The 8,469-nt window shown below is 45.1% G+C and overlaps 1 long non-coding RNA gene across 3 annotated transcripts; it reads right to left on the bottom strand.

Annotated features, from left to right (window-relative positions):
* Positions 1–1,585: 1,585 nt before the first annotated feature.
* Positions 1,586–8,469, bottom strand: LOC148218120 (uncharacterized). Of its 3 annotated transcripts, XR_015800584.1 has the most exons (4): positions 6,352–8,468; positions 5,220–5,336; positions 3,370–3,474; positions 1,586–3,224 (listed from the first exon to the last, which is right to left on the bottom strand). It is a non-coding gene; the product is annotated as an uncharacterized LOC148218120 (long non-coding RNA). The 3 variants fall into 3 exon arrangements; XR_015800585.1 differs by having other exon boundaries at positions 1,589–3,474; positions 6,454–8,468; XR_015800583.1 differs by having other exon boundaries at positions 1,590–3,474; positions 6,352–8,469.

Genomic DNA, 8,469 nt, shown 5'->3' with positions numbered 1-8,469 from the left:
AGTGAATATGACTGTTCCAACTGTACATATAAAGAAAAGCATTAATATTAAAGTAAACAAATGTTAAAATTGCAGTAATCTCCTAGGTTTAAATAATAAGAAAACCCCTGCTGTCCCCCCCAATAAAACAAAAAGGAAAAAACTCTATTCTCAAAAATGAAGTAAGGTTTTGTTTAAACTGTTATAATCTTTAAACTGTGCATCAGAAGTTAATATAGTCCTCAATAAAAGTTATGAGAAAAATTGTTAGTCTGTATAAAGGATTTTTAGATAGTAATCAGATTTCCATTCTCCTGGGAAGCTAATCACTGTAATATCAAAACAAGAAGAATCCGTTTTCTTATGAAGAAATCTCCATAGACTGAAAAAAAGTCTCCTCTTTCAAGTAAATGAGTGAAAAACTATTTTAGAGATGGTAGACTGAGTTGTTTTTGTACGTGTTTAGTATTAAAAAAAATGTATTGAAGAAAAAGCTGTAGCCTAAAGTTTTCTTCTAAGGGTTTTTTCTTATAGTTTCTAGTAATAAAATTTCTCTCTATACCATTTAAAGTAAAACCTGTTTTTTGTCTACTTCTTAATCCTCTCTCACAACAAAAAAATTCAAATTAATGAACCAAAACTACTACATTTAACCTCAGTGATTCCAGGATTTTGATTTCCTATTACCCAAGGGTATCTTCTGGAGCCAAATGGTGATTGACTGGGGCAAAGACCAAGATTTTGGAGACAGTGGGGTGGAAACTCCTCCAAAAATGTTCTTCCCTCCCTCCCAAGCACGTGGATCCTCAGCTCGCACAGACACAGGAATCCTTTTCTTTTGGCCTTGATTTGCTTTTCATTTCTCTTCATCCCTTTAAAACATCCAACACGGGGTAAAAATAAAGACACAGAACTGAGACATGGGTGGGGACATGGGGGGACAATGACATGGTGGGACACAGACATGGAGAGTGACATGGGGATACATGGACATGGAGGGGGACGTGGCCATTCGTGGGGACATGGGGGGACACGGGCATGGATGGAGATGTGGGGGACAGTGACAGGGATGGAAACATGGTGGGGACACAGCCATGGGTGAGGACATGGTGGGACATGGCCAGTGACATGTGGGGACACGGCCACGGCCGGTGCCATGGGGGGAACTTGCAGGGGCTGTGGGGGATGCTGGCTTGGAGGGAGTTGAGGGTTCCTGGCAGGGACTTGGGGCTCGCTGAGGCCTTTGGGGACCCCAGGCCGAGCGGCTCCGGCTGCGCTGGGAGACCCTGGCGGAGGTTCTGGGGCAGCTGCTCAAGGACCCCCTGCCCTGGAGCCCCAGCCGGGCATTGGGCTCCTGGAAGGGAATGAACGTCCTTGTCCCCAGCACGACAGATTTCTTATTTCTTGCAGGTGCAAACGGTTCTCTTACCAGAATAGCTTGTTGTGTTCATTGTTTTCATGCTTAAGATTGTTTTCAACTGGGAACAAGCAAGTTACTTAGCTGCACATAGAAATGACAGGCTAGCTATTAATTTAGCAGAGAGCAAGACCTGATTTTATGAAGCCTTTTATAATTTGTCTACCTGACTGCAACATCTCACCCTTTTTCATTAATTCAAGGAAGGCTCATATGTTCTGATGATAAAATAGCTCTCTCTTGTGAGGGTGGTATCTCATTAAGTTTATCACTGGTTATCTCTTAGATATGGGATAAGATACACAAAAGACCGATTACAATCAACAAAACTTAGCAAATTCTATCATGTCATTGACACAGGGTTTCACAGCATGAGAAAACAAAAGAATAATGTCCAGTGTCTCCTAGGGAAATGGGAATAAATGACCATTGTTTTAAAGTCCAAATAGTCCATTAGCTGGAAATGTTAATCTTTGACATCACTGAATCCAAGTGCTCTTGGATCCTGGAACAGGGAATAACTGAGGAAGGTTAGTAGGAACACTATACCATGATGTTGACACAAGGCTTTTGTTGGCAATTTGCCTGTAAATTTCCAGACACAGCCATGTCTTGGCAGTCCTGCTTCTGGTTTTGTTCTGGCCACGAAGGCTGCATGGTGATTAGGTTCTTTTTCTTCTCACTGGGCTTCATTTTCTTGGAGGCAACTGATGTTTGGCTGAATGAACAGGTGACTGCTTTGAACTTGTTGATGATAAAAACACATGCATACCTTCTCCTTAAGTTAATGACTTAATTAGTCTTTGTAAATTCAATTAATGAGGTTTACCTAAAAATATTTTCTTTTTTTTTTTGTATAAATATTGCATTATTCATATTTCCTTAGGAGTTAATTTCCCCTTCTTTGTTTTAAAAACAGCATGCGTGACTCTTGCACTGAACATGAAGGGAACATCAAAACAAAACAATATATATAGTAAAACCAAACACTTACAGCAATCGGGAATAATTCAGATACAACAATATAAAACATTTCTGATAACAGATATAATTAATAACACATCTGAAATTACAGGATTACCAAGCACTACAACATTGTACCATCATCCCAGTGTCTGCAACAGCTGATAAGCCTCAAATCAGTGAAGAAGTGGATAATCATCACCGGAAAATGATTTGGGACGAAATGAGCGCAGAGCCGCCTGTGGCTGCAGTGCAGAGGCAGCTCCCAAGTCGGGCAGCAGACGGCGGGGGGGGAGCTCCGGGCCCCGCGGGGAGAACGGGAGCCTGAGCCGGCGGCGCTGAGCAGCGGGGGCTGCAGCCACCCGAAAGGGGGGTGGGAAAGCGCCACAGCGGGGAACGGGGGGGCTGTGATACCCCCTGAGCCGGGGCCTGAATCCTTAAAAACCGGAATAATCACGGACGGAGACCCTCTAACTAATTAAAGTTACAAAGTGGTGTGTTTATTCACCGGCACGGGAGTCACCTCCCAAAGGCGTGACCGCCCCGAACAAGGTTCTTTGCCCTCTATTTATTGCCCAAGATCTTACATACAATACATGTGCATAACCCCAGCACCTCCCATCCCCATCCCATATTAAAATGAGCCCATTCGTCCTTCACGTGTGCGCAGTTTTTCTCTTGAATTGGGTCGGTGCTCTCGAAATGGGTCAGTGGTCTCGAAGGATGAAGTCAGGAGAGTCTTCATCAGGTCTCTGTGACCCCCTGGAACAATCCAAGGCCTCTTGCTTTGTGATTAACTGTTGTGTTCCGTCAGCGGATTCAGGATCCAGGGTGGTGTGTCGGTGCATTGCCTCTCACAACGGGTCTAGAAATTCAGAAGGGACCCTGTTTAATAGCATACAGGGCTGACCAGTTTATGGTTCTAGGAATTGCTCTTTCCAGCCCCTTCACTATTAATTCCTGGTATTTTGTTAGCTGTGCTGCTCCCTCTGATCTATTAGCATTCCAACCTGGATCCTGAAGGGGAAATAAATCCTTAATGTCCTCCTGTGTTGTTCTGCAATCATCCTCAGCCAGATCTTCAGCCACCTTCAAAGCCAACTGCTTCTCTGAGTCTGTTAAAGAATCAAGCAGTAGCTGGAGGTCAGTCCAACCAGGCCTGTGCTGTCTAACCATAAACTTCATTCTCTTAGCAACACCCATTGGATCGCTCTGATAACTCTTAGCAATCTTTTCCCAGGAATCCAGATCCAATGCAGAAAAGGGAACTTTAACTGGCACTGTTGTTCCCTCAGAGGTTACTGTCTCCCTCAGAGGAGCCTCTCTAATTTGTTTTCAGGTCCTTGATGCTGTGGGACCCTGTGGGGAGGGCCCTTCCTCCTCACTGTCACTGGGGGTGACGGTGGGTACAGTCAGGTTGGCTCTCATGCTTTGGGAATTGGGGGAAATCCTGCTTTAATTCCTGTTCTCCCGAGGGAAGGTGATGCAGGGGATGAAGTGGGGATAGAGGCTGGAGTTGATGGCTACTCTGAATCTACTTTCTCTATCACCCCTCCCCTTTCCTGCCTTTTAGAGGGTCTTTTAAGCAATTCTTCTGTTTCTTTTTCCTGAGCTTCCATACTATGTATCTTGTCAGGATGTGTGCATCTTTGGTTTATTGAACACTTACTGCAACGTCGCTTGGATTTTCCCCCGTTAGCTTTATTATCTTTTTCCAGAGCCAACACTGAAGGGTCAGATGGTGGCCTAATCCCACAATCCCTTTGCCACTTGTAGTGATTCCAAAGGGTGGAAAACATCAGCATAATAACCTCCTGCAATTTTTGTTCACGCCTAAGTAAAAGCATTAGCTGTAACAAATTTTTACAGTCAAGCGTCCTGGCTGGTGGCCATTTCACCCCTCCTCAAGTCTTTAAAGTGGCCACCACTGCGGGCACAGCTTAACAAGCTCTCTCTTGGTTTCTGTACCACCATGGCCCACCAGCTCTTTCCAACGTGTCAAAATACATCCCAAGGGGCTGTCTTTAGGAATCTCTCTGCTCTCACTCGCCCCCATGCTGAGAGTTCCTCCTCTCTCAACGCCTTTTAATCTTGTCCCAACTCCGAAGCTTCACCTGGTGATAATCAGGTACAAAGGTACACTGAGCACACTCACCCCTAAGGATCTGTGCTGGTTTCTGTGGGGTTCCTGAAATCCCGTTTTCTAACAGCTCAAATATTCTATTGCTACCGTGTGCCTCCTGACCAGTGACCAATAAAATCCATATAACTATCTGGGTAGCCTTTTAGTCCTTTCTGTGACAAAGATCGCAAATTCCATTTCTAGGTATCCTCCACTTGTATACTTGCCAGACCCACAGTTGTCGACAAATTACACAACGAAACACAACCCACGGGTTACAGTCACAGCTCCCCCTTGGACAGGGAAGTTCCTTTGGCCTGGGATCCCCCTCCCTGAACCTTCTATTCCTAGGCATATAATTTTACCAGCAGGAGAGAAAGGGAAAAGATAAAAGCAACTGAAGGAAAAGGGTTAACAGTGAAAGCAGCGAACCAAATCACTTAAGCTCTGCAATTATAATCTTTGACACAAGATGGCTGTGTTGCCTAAAGAATGAAACCTTTCACCACAAAATGGCGATATCTTTCTAAAATACTCACAACGCGCACTACACAACTAAAAAAAAAAAGTTCCTTTTTATTCACCTCTAAAGGAATTAATGTATCACAACCAAACACTTCCAAACACTTCACTCACAACACTTTTACAAAATGGCAAAATTCAAAACAAAAATTCGTTTTCTCCCCCTTCAAATTTCTGATCACAGTTCGCTGGCAAACCAAACCTCTCTCGTTGTACCTTGGGCTGAATATTCACAAAGCCACGCCGAAAATCCGGCAAACTTCGGCCAAGGCACAATTCCTCTGCGGGGGGAGGGTAGCTCTGAACTCACGTCGCTGCCTCTCCCCTCCGCACCTAGGGACCAACAACAATTGTCAGAATAGTGCCCCACACACTGGTGATTTTAAAGCCTCACAAACAACTAACTATATTTTCTCGCAGTTAAAACAGCCGCAATTAAAACTTCGGGGTTGGACGGAAACCGAGAAATCTTGCTCAAAGCTGCAAACCCGCAGTACCGGGTACCGGGGTTACTCCCGACTGTGCCGGATGTAATTTCAAACCGCACCCACACTGCTCGCTTCCTTTAAACACAAAACAAACAGCTTAAACACAAAACTGCCGCTCTCACCCGGTAATACACCGTTCACAATCTCACTGCTTGCACACACACAGAGCCAAAGCTCACACGCATCAACCAAAACTCACACACACACAGAGCCAAAGCTCACACACACAGCCAAAGCTCACACACACAGCCAAAACTCACACACACAGAGCCAAAGCTCACACACAGCCCAGCCGCCGCGATTCAAGTGTAATACAAGTGCTTTGGGTTCCTCCGCCCTCCCGGGTGTATCCCTTCTGCTAATCAGCCGCAAATCTCAAAATTCTTCCACAACCTACACATACATAAATTCAAAACACATACACTACTTTGCGAACATGCTCCCAAAACCACACAAACCAAAGTGCATACAGCACACCGCTAACCCACAGTCTAAGCACACAAAACAAGTTCCATCCACACGCTCAAGAACACACGCGCATCTGGAGCACACAGACTGTGATCACCATATTCTGCAACCCAAAAATGGAGTCACCCACACACCACCACTCGTGACGGATCCCTCAAGCTAAAAGCCCACCACGCTGCTTTTAAACCACAGATAGAACTGGAGCCACCACAGCTCCCGTACCACAGCCCTGCCATGAACGCTGTTATTGCCCTGCCCCAGCTCTGCCCACGCTGCCGGGCGAGCTCCGCTCCCGGCGGCCGCCACCGGCCCCGCTTCGGGACAAGAGTTCCTGGGGCTGTTACTGATCTCACCCGGAACACAAACCACTGCCAAATTCCACGGAAACTTACAAACAAATCCACTTCAGGCTTTTTCACTGCGCGCTTGACATCTCGCAGCATCTTATCAGTTTGCCTTTCTTAAAAGTGGTTATCTTTAATTTTTAACCATACCTTTTTTGTCCGTATCTCCGGCAGATCTCGTTCTTTCCCCCGGGGTGCCAGCGAGGAAAAGGAGCTCTCTTCCTAGGAAGATCCCAGGTGGGCGCCCAAGAGGGGTCCCGAACCTCGCTGGCCCTCGGCCAGAGAGAAGAGAGTCCTGCTGCGGTCACCAAATGATTTACCAAAATAAGAGTATTGGCCTATTACTGATACCCAACTGTGACGGACAAAAGACTCTTTAACAATTTAAAGTTAGAAAGTGTATGTTTATTCAGTGCTGGACAGCAGCCTGAGGTAACCCTCCAATACACACTGCAAAATTACAGGTGATCACAGAGTCGATTTATTGACAAAAGCATCAAACAAATACATATTCATAATACCAGCCTCTCCCATCCCCCCGCTTCCTGTGGTAATTAGCTTGAATCGCTATTAAGCATGCGTGGTTGGCTTCTTGAATTAAGTCTGGGGTAGTTTTTGTGGGGAGGGGTCTTAAAAAGAGGAAGAAAGGCGAGTCTTCCTCGCCCTGAACTCTCGACCCTTTCTATCGACGACAATACAAATGGCTTCTGGGAGAACTCCAATTTTCCCTCCCTTCATGACTTTGAATAAGTTTCTGCTTGCAATTGAAACTACTTACTAGTTTCATCTGTTCCCGTTGCAAGCACAGCTGAGCAAACATAAAATGACAGTCAATAAATTATTTAAGTTTCAGATAACCATCTGAAGGCCAGTTTCTTCTAACTTCTAACTCTTAATTATTTTCAGCAAGGCCTATGTTTATTCAGCGCCATTTAATAAACTCTAGTAAATAACTAACTTTTAACTAATCCTAATTTCTCTAAGACTAAGTGTTTCACTTGGGTGACACATTGTAGTGTATGCACCCCATGCCACAGCAGCTGTACACAAACTAAAGGGGGGACATTGGCTGGCCGGGAATAGGATGCTTAAATACCAATCGCTGTTATTAGAGCAGGATGGTGTTACCTTGGGAACAACTTCTGTTGTTAAGCCTGCCATGTTTCTGTCCTCCACCTTAACTGACGATGTGCCTGATCAGGACTGTTTGCAGACAATTGAAGAGGTCTATTCCAGCTGGCCAGACCTGAAGGACGTGCCCCTGGAAAATCCAGATCGGGAGCTTTTTACAGATGGCAGCTAGCCCAGAGAGGACATGAAAACATTTCAACATTTTTGTGTTGAAAATCTTTTGAAACATCTAAAACAGGTAATAGGAAAAGGAATTACTGACATTGTACAATCAGTAGTGAGCAAATATGAAATCTGCTGTAGAAACAACCCTGATATGAGGAAAAGAGTTGTGTTAGGAGTAACAAAGGCCAGGCATCTTCCTGGAGATTACTGGCAAATGGATTTTGCAGCATTACCAGGCAAACAGGGACACTGGTCCATACTGGTATTAGTTGACACTTTCAGTGGATGGCCAGAAGTTTTCCTCTGTCGCACTAACACAGCCAAGGAAGGAGTGAAAGTTTTGCTCAATTATGTAATTCCAAGGTTTGGGGTTCCCTTGGGGATGTCATCAGATAGGGAACAGCACTTTGTCACAACAGTGGTTAAAGAAGGGAGCCAGATTTTGGGAATTACTTGGGATCTGCACACACCTTACAGACCCCAAGCAAGTGGTGAAATTGAACGTATGCATGGGACCCTCAAAACACAAATTAGTAAACTTTGTCAGGAAACATCCATGACATTGGTTCAAGCCTTGCCTGAAGCTTTACTGAGTATCCACATCCAACCGAGGTGGAGGGATAACATCAGTCCCTATGAAATACTGTATGGCAGCCATATCAGATTCCACATGTTCCAGGTGAAATTCACATGAAGGGCAAACTTGATTCACAGAGATATCTAATGGCTTTGGCTCCACATTGCAGAAGCTCCAGAATTACATCCTGCTATCCAGACCCATAGGACTGGACACACCTGCACATCCCTTCCAGCCTGGAGATTGGGTCTATGTGAAGTGGTGGGACAGTGATCCTCTGCAAGCCAAGTGGA

The sequence above is a fragment of the Sturnus vulgaris genome, unplaced genomic scaffold, assembly GCF_052056855.1.
Source record: "Sturnus vulgaris isolate bStuVul1 unplaced genomic scaffold, bStuVul1.hap1 Scaffold_195, whole genome shotgun sequence".
Classification (NCBI taxonomy): Eukaryota; Metazoa; Chordata; class Aves; order Passeriformes; family Sturnidae; genus Sturnus; species Sturnus vulgaris.
The sequence above is the reverse complement of the archived record's forward strand: the minus strand, read 5'-3'. Positions and strand labels throughout refer to the sequence as shown.